Genomic DNA, 14,133 nt, shown 5'->3' on the forward strand with positions numbered 1-14,133 from the left:
TCCCTTTAATACTACTCTCATTTATACTGCTGTTTATTTTACTTCATTTTATTATTTTATTTGATAAGGCAAAGAAACTGAGTTAGGAAGGAAAGAGTTAAAGAGATATACCTGCAGTACTGTTTCACCGCTTGGGAAGCTTCCCTCCTGCAGATGGGGATACAGGGCTTGCACATGGTAACATGTACTCAACTGTGTACCACAGCTGCTCAGGCTCCATTGTTGTTAATTTTCACAACTGATATTTTAATCCTAATAACCTTTCTTCTCTTCAGTTGCTTTCTTTCTTGCTCATACCTTTTAGTTCATCCCATACTCCTGCTCAGTTCTTCCCATTCCCAACACCCTCCTCTTGTGCGCAAATCCAACCACACTTCATTTTCTGCCAGACCTCCATATATCCAGTGGCATTCTGGTGCAGCCACAGCATTCCAGATGCCATCTAAAATATCTCATCCAGCCAATTATTACAATAACACCTTATATTTAGCTAGTGCTGGTTCATTATTTCATTCAATACGTATTTATTAAGAACCTATTTAACCAGGTTACCAGAAGAGGGAGAGGCAATATGTGTGTGTGTGTGTGTGTGTGTGTGTGTGTGTGTGTGTGTCTGTGTTGGAGGGTGGGGGGGTGAGCAAGTAAATACTTAAATAAGTCAGCACATATTTATTAAATGATTCCTGTATGCATGATATTGTCATCTATACCTAGTCCTACAGACGTCCTCATGTGTACATTCTCCAAACATTTTCAAGAAAGTTTCTTATATGATTACACTAGCATTTCTGGAGAAAGCAAAAGGGGCTACAAAAATATTGGGTACTTGAGATCATGCACCAATAGATAAAGATAACTTATTTGAAAGGTGGAAATGAACATGTTGAATGATTAAATTGTTGAATATGTAGGCATCTGATGATAAAGCCAAGGATATACAGTTAGAATATAAAAGTTAATATGGATGGCTATGTTGAGATGAGATTTTTTTTCACTTATTTTATTTATTTAAGAAAGGAGACATTAACAAAACCATAGAATAAAAGGGGTACAATTCCGCACAATTCCCATAACTCGATCTCCACATCCCACCCCCCTCCCCTGATAGCCTTCCCATTCTCTATCTCTCTGGGAGTATAGATCCAGGGTCATTGTGGGTTGCAGAGATATTTTTTTAAGGCTTTCAGAGCAGAAAAATTTTTGGCAATATGCTATGTGCCACAATCAGGCATAGGAAAGTAGTGACACTCTGTTTAGCTGAAAAACAAATGAACAAAAATTCTTTCAAAAGGTAGCTACAGAAAAGAATGTCAATGACCAGAATAGGAAGAAGCCAAGATTCTTAAAAGACCCCCCCCCCAAAAAAAAAAAAACACATCCCTAGCAAATTAAAGCATCAGATTGATGCCCTGGTTCTGCTGCTTTCAAGACACAAAAACCTTTAATTTAAAAAAATGACTTTTGAGGGGTATGTGTGCATGAGACAGTAAACATAGCAAATGTATAGCTTGTATTTCAAATATTTAATTTACAGTTTCCCCCCCACTTGGCAAATTAAAAGAAAAAAAGCATGATTTCACTAATCTTAGTCACACAGTTTGGTGAATAAGGCAGAGTTTGAATTTCAACTCCAGGGCTTTGTCATCCTTTTCCCCCCTTTGGTGTTTCTTAAATATATATATATTAGAGATGTCAGGCAGTGGTGCATCTGCTTAAGTACGCACATTACAATACACAAGAACATTACAATACACAAGGTTCAAGCTCCTGGACCTCATCTGCAAGGGGATAACTTCATGAGTGGTGAAGCAGGGCTCCTTTCTTCTTTTCTATCTTCCTCTCTCCTCACACTTTCGTTCTGACTCTATTCAATAGTAAATATATATGACAGCTAATTAGTTACAGCCATTTGTCTATATATGTGTATGGTTTCCCAGTTCTGCATAACAGTTATCTCCTACTTATTCTTACCCCCACCACCATCTAGGACCCTAAAACCCACCCCACTCGCTATTCCATTCCTTCAACTATTCCACTCCCTCTCTAGTGTCTCTTGATTTGGTGCAGTTCAAGTTTCATAACATGTCTTTTCTAGCTGTCTCCCAAGTTCAACCTACATGTGGAGTCATCGTGTGTTCATCCCTATTTTCCTGATCTATCCTTCCCAACAATTCTCCTTCTGCTTCCAGTGAAGGTGAGGCAAAGACAGATTTTAGAGTTTCTGTTCTGATGTCTAGGTCTTCGATAGTTGGCTTTGGCTCACCAACATTGGTCCTATCACTCCATCCTTTCTACCCTCCCTTTCTCTATATGTTCGCTCCTTTTGTTGTTGTTGGTGTTTGAATTCCCATTTCTTTTCTACCACAGAATTCCATTAGTTCTTTTCCTGTAGGATACTTTTTGGTAATTTTTGCAAGACAGGGTTGTTGTTGGTGGTGAGTTCCATATGTTTCTGTATGTTTGGGAAGCTAGTCATTCTTAACCATGACAGATCCATGTCAATGTCAAAATTACTGGGTCAGAGAGAAATGCTATCCTGCTACTCACCAAAGATAGAAATACTTGTTGATTTCACAACAGATCACTGGGCTCCTTTTATACTTGGTAACTGTGCTAATTCTTAGAATATGCTAAATTCAGGTCACATTTAATTTTTCCTACTTGTAGAATGATCCTGGATTCAGATTACTAAAACCAATTGATTCCTTTGCCTAAATAACTTTCAACTCCACCCTCAAGTCTTATCCCATCTCCCTTTTACAAAGTATTACATTATTGTTCTATCCTTCCTTGTCTGTTTCTCCTCAACACTATTTTCATCTTTTTCTTGGTTCCAGCGCCATATTCCTGCCAGTTAATCTTTACACTCAATAATAAACATCATCCTCAAATACAAACCCCATCCATCCCTGAACAAAATTCAAATTCCTTGACATGTGTAATGAGATTAAATGTTGATCCCTTTAATACATGGTTAAGTGCTCACAGCATGAAGCAACTTAAAATGACCTGAATATGCACTGCTATGTTATATTTCACATTTTGAATGAAGTGTCCATTTGCCTACGAATGTCACTTTCACCGGAATCAGTTTTCAAAGATGTGATGGCTTTGTCTTCTGAGTTTTCTTTATGCCTTGAATCTATTACTTCTGGTTTCTCTTAGATCTTCTTTAGTTTTCTCAAAACTTTCTTAAAAAATAAAAACTTTTGTTGACTACTTCTGAAGAACCTTAAAACTATGAATTTCTACACCAAATTATTTCTCTTACATCCTGCTATTTGCAAATATAATACATTGAATCTTATAAAACAAACTTTTGCAAAGCAACCACATAATTATATAACTATAAATCAATTAGCACTCTCCTCATTGAAAACTCTAAAATCCTGTTTTTGTTTTTATGCAAAGTAAAATAAGATATTTATAATCTTATGGATACACTGAGACTAAGAACATGCTAACATTCAAGCCATAAATTAATCTACCTTCTATCCCTGCTGAGTCAGACCAGGATAAAGTTAGATCCTTACACCCCACTCTTTGTATCACCCCAGCGTCTCTTTAGGATTATTTTTTAGCACTATTTTCTATTTATTTATTTATTTATTTATTTATTTATTTATTTATTTATTCATTCTCTGTTGTTGTCCCTGTTGTTATATTGTTGTAGTTATTATTATCATTGTTGTTGGACAGGACAGAGAGAAATGGAGAGAGGAGGGGAAAACAGAGAGGGGGAGATAGACACCTGCGTGTGAAGCAACTCCCCTCAGATGGGGAGCCCAGGGCTTGAACTTGGATCCTTATACTGGTCCTTGCATTTGCACCATGTGCACTTAACCCACTGCACTACTGCCTGACTCTCAGCACTATTCTGTTAATGTTCATTCAGTCTGCTACTCCAATAATAGTAATAATAATAATAATTAATAATAATAATAATGAACAAATGATTGCAGAACATATTTTAGATTCTAGATCAAAGTGTTATTGAGGACATCCTCTAATGAATTACACAATATCTTTTGTGACAAGTTCATAACATAAATGAAATCCAAGGGTCAGTGAGATAGTACAACTATGAAGTTATCTGCTTTGTCATATGTAAGATCCAAAGTTCAAGAACTGGCCCCACCACACAGTTTTGGTGTTATGATGCTTTCCTCCTCATTTTTCTATATATATAAAAAAATTCTGCCAAATGTAGAGAAGCTACAGTGATAACCAAAAGTGAAATTAACTCCAGGACTACACATGTATATTTTATTCTGCTAGATACAAAGAAAAAAGAGATACTTATCAAATTTCATTCTTCAGTTAGGCTTCCAGGAATCCCAATGCTAATAAAAGAAAAAGAGCAAATGACAAATAGAAGTAAATAAATGAAGAAATAAATAAATAAATAAAAAGAAAGAAAGGTGGCCACTAGAGTGGTGGATTTGTTGTGCGTGTGTCAAGCCACCAGAAATCCCTTGTGGAATTTTTAAAAAAAAAAGTATAACCTTAATTATGTATTATCCAAAATATAAAACTGTATAAAATAATATCTAAATATGTGCTATAAAGTGTATACATGAAAGACAAGTGGAAACTGAATATAAGAAGTTCGAGCAAGATGTTCCAAGCTAATAACTCACAAAAAAGGGCAGGGACAGTTATCCTATTCTCTGATAAAATAGACTTTCAAGCAAAGAAAGTAATCAAGGATAGAGAAGGACACTACATAATGGTTAAAAGTTCAATCCAAAAAGAAGATATAAACATCATTAATATATATGCCCCAACTTAAGAGCACCCAAGTATATAAAACAAACACCTATTGAATTCAAGGGAGACATTCACAGCAACACAATAATAGTAGGAGATTTCAACATACCACTCATAGCAAGAGATAGAACATCTGGACAAGAAAAATCTATAGAGAAATAGTGACATTAAATGAAACTATAAATGAAATGGACCTAATAGATATATACAGAACTTTCCATCCTAAAAGCAATAAATACACATTCTTCTCAAGTACACATGGAACATTTACAAGGATTGACCATATGCTGGGCCACAAAGACAGTCTAAACATATATGTAAGTATTAAAATTATTTTCAGTCCATGAAGGCATGAAACTAGAAATCAACCCAAAAAGGAAAGAAAATTTCCCTAAAGCCTGGAGACTAAATAATGCTGAACAATAAATGAGTCATTGAAGAGATCAAAAAAGAAATTAAGAATTACCTCGATGCCAATGTAAATGAAGAAACCAGTTACCAGATACTTTGGGATGCAGCAAAAGCAGTGCCGAGAGGGAATTTCATAGCAATACAGGCCCTCATTAATAAACAGGAAAAATCACTAGTAAACCATCTAACAACCCACCTCAATCAACTAGTAGTGGAGCAACAAAAAAGAACCCACAGTCAGCAGGAGACAAAAAATAGTCAATATCAGAGCAGAAATCAATGAAATAGAAAACAAAAAGATCATTAGGAAGATTAATGAGACCAAGAGTTGGTTCTTTGAAAGGATAAATAAAATAGATAAGCCATTAGCTACACTCTCCAAGAGAAAAAGAGATAATGCTATGGTAAAATCACTCAGAAATGAAAGAGGAGATATTATAACAGATGAGGTAAAGATTCAAAAGATTATGCTAGAATATTATGGACACATGTATGGAACCAAATTTGACAACTTAGAAAAAATGGGCATATTACTAGAGCCAAACCCACTTCCAACTTTGACACAAGAGGAAGTAGATAAACTTATCAGGCCATCATGAGTAAAGAAATTGAAAAAGTAATCAAAAGCCTACCTAAGAACAAAAGCCCTAGTCCTGATGGCTATACTAATGAATTTTACAAAACATTCAAAGAAGAACTAACACCCATCCTCCTCAAACTCTTCCAGAAAATAGAAGAGGGAACACTCCTAAATACATTCTATGAGGCTAACATCACCCTGATCCCCAAAGCAGGAATGGACCCCACCAAAAAAGAAACTATAAACCTATATCGACCCTGATGAATATCGATGAAAAGATCCTTAACAAAATCTTGGCTGCCGGAAGATGGCGAAATGAGAGAGGATTCCAGAATATGGCGGAATGAGAAGCTGCTGGTGGCTTGAGCTCCAACCACATCTACTGGAAACGGTAGGATTTTTTGCCTTTAATAGGCCAGTCAATAAGGGGTCCTAGCAATAACACCAAGGAGGTAGCTATAACTCAATTTGGGGTAGAAAATAGAGTAAAAAGAAAGGGAAATTTTTTTTCTTTTAAATTATTATTCCAGAAGCGCACCCCTGCCCCACATAACCAGTCCCTGGGGACCAGAGATCTGCTCCTAGCAGGCTCCCCTGCTGAGATTCTTTCTTTCTTTTTTTAAATTTATTTCTTTATTGGGAAATTAATGTTTTACATTCAACAGTAAAGCTTCTTTCTTTACCAAGATTCCTGTCCCACCAGGGAGTGCCATTCATTTAAATTCTATTCCCTTCTGAAACCTTTGGCCTTTTTTCTTTCTAAGTAGCCAATCAGCTGCCTCTGCTCAGGGGGCCTGAGGCAATCTGAAGCCATCCAAGCTGAAGACAGGATAGGGTTTTTTACTCTGTTCTATTTTATTATCAATACAAGATAAAAGTGTACCCCTTTCCCCCTCTCCTTCAGGTTGACCAGAATTAACTCTTAGTGTATTTTCCATTGCTAGGGGACTGGGTGTCTTATTCACTGCTAAAATAACTTATTTCACTTTTCCTACTGCCCCTACCCATTCTCTCCCCCCCTCCGCATAGCTAATTAAATAATAAATAAATAAATAAATAACTTTCCTTTCACTGCTCTTTTATTACTGTTCTTTTTCTTATCTTTTTCTTTTTTTCTTCTTTTTCTCATTCTTGTCATCCTTTCTTCCTTCCTCCTTCAGCTTTCTGAATTCACTGATACACATTTGGGAATTATTTTGGGGAAGAACTCTGACTCAGAGTGGACGCACTCTGTGTGTATCTCTGCTCTACTTCCCTTTCTCCTTTAGCTACCCCTAGAATATACAGTGGATAGTAGATTTGCATAACTGTCTATTCCTGCTATTCTTGTCTAGTCCTGAGTTTTGTTTTTGTTTTTTTCCCTTTCTTAACAATCAGCTGCCTCTGCTCAGGAGGCTTGAGGCAATCTGGGACTGGTTTTGTACCATGCTCTATTTTATTTTCAATATTATATAAAGATGTATATCTTCCCCACCTCCTTTAGGTTGACCAGAATTAACTCTTAGGGTATCTTTCATTGCTAGGGGACTGGCATCTTATCCACTGTGAGAGGAACTTGTCTCATTACTCCTACCTCCTCTACAGACTCTCCCCTTCTCCCTTCTCCTAGCTAATTAAAGAATAAAATAAAATAAAAATTAATCAATTAAAAAACTCTCCTTTTACTGCTTTTTATTACAGCTCTTTTTCTTATCTTTTTTCTTTTCTCTCTCTTGATTCTCTTTTTTTATCTTCCATTTCTTCCTTCCTTCTAGTTTGTCTTTCTGAATTCACTGACATTCATTTGTAAATTATTCTGGGGAAGAAATTTGACTCAGAGTGGACTCTCTATGTGTGTATCTCTGCTCTACTTACCTTTCTCCTCTTGCTACACTGAGAATATACAATGGATAGTAGATTTGCATAATTGTCTATTCTTGCTATCCCTTCTTTCCTTTCTCTTTCTTCTTCACTTGGACTTGGTTGTTATTTTTTCACGGACTGGAGACATTGTTTGCCTAACTGGAAGTAATTATACTGCTTCAATCCTTGCTTCAGTTGCTATTGTAATTCCTGAGGTTGGTGATTGCATTTGTCATAAAGGTATTTAGTACAGTGTTGCTTGCACTCAAAACACAACAACTGAGGAACCACAGAACATAAAAATAAGAAACACATAAATCAAAAAAATGGATAGATCAAAAACAAATAAAACTGCTACTACTATGAATGAAGACAAGAGCCCAGAAGAAACTACAAACTAGCCAGAAGTAACTGTAGATAAGAAAAGTATGTAGGGAGTCGGGCTGTAGTGCATCAGATTAAGCGCAGGTGGCGCAGAGTACAAGGACCGGCATAAGGATCCCGGTTCGAACCCCGGCTCCCCACCTGCAGGGGAGTCACTTCACAGGTGGTGAAGCAGGTCTGCAGGTGTCTGTCTTTCTCTTCCCCTCTCTGTCTTCCCCTCCTCTCTCCATTTCTCTCTGTCCTATCCAACAATGACAACAACAATAATAACTACAACAATAAAACAACAAGGGCAACAAAAGGGAATAAGTAAAATAAATATTTTTTAAAGAACTTAAAAAAAAGAAAAGTATACTAGCAATAATAAAATTATTAATCACAAAAATAAAAACAAATTTGGAGGAAAGGAATGGCAGTATTAGAGAAACAACAGTTGAGACCCTCAAGGAAAATACTGATTACCTTGAGGCAATTAGAGAACTGAAAGCTGAAAGAGATGAACTGAAGAAAGCAGCTCAGGGAAGGGAAAGCAGACTAACAAAAGCAGCAAACAGAATTAGCCAGACAGAGGATGAGCTAGAGAAAACTAAGAAAGAGGTGAAAGAGCTCAAAAAGAGATTGAGAGACACTGAAAACAACAACAGAGATATATCGGATGATCACAAAAGAAGTAACATTTGTATAATTGGCCTGCCAGAGGAAGAAAGAGAGGAAGGGGAAGGAAATATTCTAGAGGAAATAACAGAAGAAAACTTCCATGACCTGAATAACAGAAAGGACATCAAGATTCAAGAGGCCCAGAGAGCACCAAACAGAATCAAGCCAGACCTGAAGACACCAAGACACATCATAGTCACAATGAGAAGAAGTAAGGATAAAGAAAGGATCCTAAAGGCTGCAAGAGAGAAACAAAAAGTCACATACAAGGGAAAACCCATAAGATTATCTGCAGACTTATCCACTCAAACTCTGAAAGCCAGAAGAGAATGGCAAGATATCTATCAAGCCCTGAATGAAAAAGGGTTTCGAAAAAGGATAATAAATATATCCTGCTAGACTATCATTCAAACTAGATGGAGGGATCACAACCTTCTTAGACAAACAACAGTTAAAGTAGGCAACCATCACCAAAGTGGCCCTGAAAGAGGTTCTAAAAGGCCTCTTATAAAAAAGAACATCACTACAATACTTGCAATATATCAGTGCAAACAAAAAAAAAATTTTGAACAATGGCACTACAATATATTGAATCCATAATATCAATAAATGTCATTGGCTTAAACTCACCCATAAAAAGGAACAGAGTGGGAGGATGGATCAGAAAACATAACCCAACCATATGCTGCTTGCAAGAATCCCATCTGTCACAACAAGATAACACAGACTTAAAGTGAAAGGATGAAAAACTATCATACAAGCTAACGGACCACAAAAAAGGGCAGGAACAGCCATTCTCATCTCAGACACGATAGATTTTAAATTAAATAAAGTAATAAAAGATAGGAAAGGACATTACATAATGATTAGAGGACCAATCAGCCAAGAAGACTTAACAATTATTAACATCTATGCACCCAATGAGGGACCATCTAAATATGTAAAGCACTTACTGAAAGAATTTCAAAAATACATCAGCAATAATACAATAATAGTGGGAGACTTCAATACCCCATTCTCACACTTAGACAGATCAACAAAGCAGAGAACCAACAAAGATACAAGAGAATTGAAGGAAGAGATTGACAGACTAGACCTCTTGGATATTTTCAGAGTCCTTCACCCCAAAAAACTGGAATACACATTCTTTTCAAATCCACATAACACATACTCAAGGATAGACCACATGTTAGGCCACAAAGACAGCCTCAACAAATTCAAGATCATTGAAATCATCCCAAGTATCTTATCAGACCACAGTGGAGTAAAACTAACATTTAACAACAAACGGAAAATTATTAAAAGACACAGAATTTGGAAACTAAACAACATACTCCTTAAGAACCACTGGATCAGAGAGTCACTCAAGCAGGGAATTCAAATGTTCCTGGAAACAAATGAAATGAAGACACAACCTATCAAAATATTTGGGACACAGCGAAAGCAGTACTGAGAGGGAAACTCATAGCCATACAATCACATATTAAACACCAAGAAGAAGCTCAAATGAACGACCTTACTGCAAACCTCAAAGACTTAGAGGAAGAGGAACAAAGGAACCCTAAAGCAACCAGAAGGACAGAAATCACTAAAATTAGAACAGAAATAAACGTCGAAAATAAGAGAACCATACAGAAGATCAATGAAGCCAAATGTTGATTCTTTGAAAGATTAAACAAAATTGACAAACCCCTAGCCAGAATAACCAAACAAAAAAGAGAAGACTCAAATTAATAGAATTGTAGACGATGGAGGAGATATCACAACTGACACCACAGAAATAGAGAGAATCATGCGAAACTTCTATCAAGAACTATACGCCACCAACTAGAGAATCTGTAAGAAATGGATCAATTCCTAGAAATATATGCCCTTCCAAAACTGAACCAAGAAGAACTACAAAACCTAAATACACCAATTACAGACAAAGAAATTGAAACCCTTATTAAGAATCTCCTCAACAACAAAAGTCCTGGACCAGATGGCTTCACAAACGAATGCTACAAAATTTCCGGGAAACAGTTCCCATACTTCTTAAGCTTTCCCATAAGATTGAAGAAACAGGAATACTCCCTTCCACCTTCTATGAAGCCAGCATCACACTGATACCAAAAGCTGATAGGGACACAACAAAAAGGAAAAGTACAGACCAATATCTCTGATGAACATAGATGCCAAAATATTAAACAAGATTGTGGCCAACAGGATACAGCAGCACATAAAAAAGATTATTCATCATGAACAAAGTGGGATTCATCCGAGGCATTCTAGGCTGGTTCAACATCCACAAGTCAATCAATGTCATTCACCACATCAATAAAAGCAAAGCCAAAAACCACATGATTATCTCTATAGATGCAGAAAAAGCCTATGACAAAATCCAACACCGATTCATGCTCAAAACTCTACAAAAAATAGGAGTAGATGGGAAATTCCTCAAGATAGTGGAGTCTATATATAGCAAACCTACAGCCAACATCATACTCAATGGACAGAAGCTGAAAGCATTCCCCCTCAGATCGGGGACTAGACAGGTCTGTCCACTGTCACCATTACTCTTCAACATAGTACTGGAAGTTCTTACCATAGCAATCAGGCAAGAGAAAGAAATCAAAGGAATACAGATTGGAAGGGAAGAAGTCAAGATCTCACTATTTGCAGATGATATGATAGTATACATAGAAAAACCTAAAGAATCCAGCAGAAAACTACTGGAAGTTACTAGGCAATATAGCAAAGTATCAGGCTACAAAATCAATGTACAAAAATCAGTGGCATTTCTTCATGCAAACACTAAATCGGAAGAAGAAGACATCCAGAAATCACTCCCATTTACTCTCAGCAAAATAAATCAAATACCTAGGAATAAAGTTGACCAAAGAAGTGAAAGACTTGTATACTGAAAACTATGAGTCACTACTCAAGGAAATAGAAACTGATACCAAGAAATGGAAAGATATCCCATGCTCATGGATTGGAAGAAAAAATATCATCAAAATGAATATTCTCCCCAGAGCCATATATAAATTTAATGCAATACCCATCAAAGTTAAATCCAAGCTTCTTTAAGAGAATAGAACAAACACTATAATCATTTATCTGGAACCTAGAAACACCTAGAATTGGCAAAACCATCTTGAGGAAAAGAAACAGAAATGGACTGCATCACACTCCCAGATCTCAAACTATATTATAAAGCCATCATCATCAAAACAGCATGATACTGAAACAAAAATAGGCACACAGACCAGTGGAACAGAATTGAAGGCCCAGAAATAAATCCCCACACCTATGGACATCTAATCTTTGATAAGGGGGCCCAAAGGATTAAATGGAAGAAGGAGGCTCTCTTCAATAAATGGTGCTGGGAAAACTGGGTTGTAACATGCAGAAGAATGAAATTGAACCACTTTATCTCACCAGAAACAAAAGCAACTCCAAATGGATCAAAGACCTGGATGTTAGCCCAGAAACAATCAAATACTTAGAGGAAAACATTGGTAAAACTATTTCCTACCTATACCTCAAGGACATCTTTGAAATAAACCCAATTGCAAGGAAGACTAAAGCAAAAAGAAACCAATGGGACTACATCAAATTAAAAAGCTTCTGCACATCCAAAGAAACTATTAAACAAACAAAGAGACCCCCACAGAATGGGAGAAGATCTTCACATGCCATACATCAGGCAAGAAACTAATCACCAAAATATATAAAGAGCTCAGCAAACTTAGCACCAAAAAAACAAATGACCCCATCCAAAAATGGGCAGAGGATATGAACAAAACATTCACCTCAGAGGAGATACAAAAGGCTAAAAAACATGTGAAAAACTGCTTTAGGTCATCTATTGTCAGAGAAATGCAAATTGAGAAAACATTGAGATACCACCTCACTCCTGTAAGAATGGCATACATCAAAAAGGACAACAGCAACAAATGCTGGAGAGGATGTGGGACTGAGGTACCCTTTTTCACTGCTGGTGGGAATGTAAATTGGTCCAGCCTCTGTGGAGAGAAGTCTGGAGAACTCTCACAAGGCTAGACATGGACCTTCCATATGATCCAATAGTTCCTCTCCTGGGCTTATACCCCAAGGACTCCATAACACCCAACCAAAAAGAGGTGTGTACTCCTATGTTCATAGCAGCACAATTCGTAATAGCTAAAACTTGTAAGCAACCCAGGTGCCCAACAAAAGATGAGTGGCTGAGAAAGCTGTGGTATATATACATAATGGAATACTATACAGCTATCAAGAACAATGAACCCACCTTCTCTGACCCATCTTGGACAGAGCTAGAAGGAATGATGTTAAGTGTGCTATGTCAGAATGATAAAGATGAGTATGGGATGATCCCACTCATCAACAGATGTTGAGAAAGAAGGTCTGAAAGGGAAACTAAAAGCAGGATCTGACTAAATTGAAAGTAGGGCACCAAAGTAAAAACCCTGTGGTGAGGGGTAGACATGCAGCTTCCTGGGTGGTGGGTGGTGGGGGTGGGAGCGGGTTGGTGTAATGGGACATAGTCTTTTGGTGGTGGGAATGGTGTTTATACACACTCCTAGTAAAGTGTAGTCATATAAATCACTAGTTAATTAATATGAAAGGGGGAAAATTAATTGTATGTCTCGAAGTTTTTAAAACACAGACTGAGTCTTTTAATGTATAGGCTGTGTATTTGATATGTGGACTCTCTCAAAAGCCTAGACCAAGTAGATCAGAAGCAACCAATGGCACTGCTACATCCAAGATACTGGGTACTATACAGCAAACTCTAACAAAAGGACTTTTCAAAGTTAACCCAATTACCAAATAATGTGATGATAACATTAACTATCCATTGTCTTTTTGAACCCTAAGACAACAGAAACCTCACATCTCCACTATAGAGCCTATATTTCCCCCAGTCCTGGAACCTTAGGATAGGGCCCACTTTGCCGCATGCCTCTCCCAATCCATATCAAATAATATTGCATCTGCCGATTGCAACCTAATCAACACAACGATTGCCACCTCAACATGCTTCAGCTCAGACTGTGTCCTGAGACTTCACGTGTGGAATGACAACCCTTCAGCTTCATTACTCAGGTGAGACCTTTCCTTTCATAGTATCCTCTAATTCTATCCCAGGTAGTTCACTTTCTAACAAAGTCCCAAAACCTAGATATAGACCAGGTTCTGTGAGAGAGAGCATATGTTCATGCTTATCCATAAACTAGTGCAAAATATATACCTGAAAGAAGAAGTACACTAGAGTTTGCAGTGAGTAACCCCTAACACTTCCTCTCCACTATTCCAACGTTTGGGCCCATGATTGCTCCACAATGTGTTGGGCTTTGTATGTTAACTCACTTTTCAGCCACCAGGTTCCAGATGCCATCAGGATGCCAGCCAGGCTTCCTTGGACTGAAGACCCCACCAATGTGCCCTGGTGCTCCGTTTCCCCAGAGACCCACCCTACTAGGGAAAGAGAGAGGCAGACTGGG

Source organism: Erinaceus europaeus, chromosome 10 (assembly GCF_950295315.1).
Source record: "Erinaceus europaeus chromosome 10, mEriEur2.1, whole genome shotgun sequence".
NCBI classification, from domain to species: Eukaryota; Metazoa; Chordata; class Mammalia; order Eulipotyphla; family Erinaceidae; genus Erinaceus; species Erinaceus europaeus.